Source organism: Eurytemora carolleeae, unplaced genomic scaffold, assembly GCF_000591075.1.
Source record: "Eurytemora carolleeae unplaced genomic scaffold, Eaff_2.0 scaffold3111, whole genome shotgun sequence".
NCBI lineage: Eukaryota > Metazoa > Arthropoda > Copepoda > Calanoida > Temoridae > Eurytemora > Eurytemora carolleeae.
Window position 1 is genome coordinate 1,366 of NW_019398997.1, and position 1,008 is coordinate 2,373.

Here is a 1,008-nt window from a genome sequence, read left to right on the forward strand (position 1 = left end):
AACCCTAGTAAAGATAGTAAAAATTCACATCAACCCTAGTAAAGATAGTAAAAATTCACATTAACCCTAATAGAGATAGTAAAAATTCACATTAGCCCTAGTAAAGATAGTAAAAATTCACCTTAACCCTAGTAGAGATAATAAAAATTCACATCAACCCTAGTAAAGATAGTAAAAATTCACATTAGCCCCAGTAAAGATAGTAAAAATTCACATCAACCCCAGTAAAGATAATAAAAATTCACATCAACCATAGTAGAGAAAGTACAAATTCACATCAACCCTAGTAAAGATAGTACAAATTCACATCAACCCTCGTAAAGATAGTAAAAATTCACATTAACCTAATAGAGATAATAAAAATTCACATCAACCCTAGTAAAGATAGTAAAAATTCACATTAGCCCTAGTAAAGATAGTAAAAATTCACATCAACCCCAGTAAAGATAGTAAAAATTCACATTAACCCTAGTAGAGATACTAAAAATTCACATTAACCCTAGTAAAGATAGTAAAAATTCATATTAACCCTAGTAAAGAAAGTAAAAATTCACATCAACCCCAGTAAAGAAAGAAAAAATTCACATTAGCCCTAGTAAAGATAGTAAAAATTCACATTAACCCTAGTAAAGATAGTAAAAATTCACATTAACCCTAATAGAGATAATAAAAATTCAAATCAACCCTAGTAAAGATAGAAAAAATTCACATCAACCCTAGTGAAGATAGTAAAAATTCACATCAACCCTAGTAAAGATAGTAAAAATTCACATCAACCCTAGTAAAGATAGTAAAAATTCATATTAGCCCTAGTAAAGATAGTAAAAATTCACATCAACCCCAGTAAAGATAATAAAAATTCACATCAACCCTAGTGCAAAGATAGTAAAAATTCACATCAACCCTAGTGCAAAGATAGTAAAAATTCAAATCAACACTAGTAGAGATAATAAAAATTCACATCAACCCAAGTAAAGATAGTAAAAAATTCACATTAACCCTAATAGA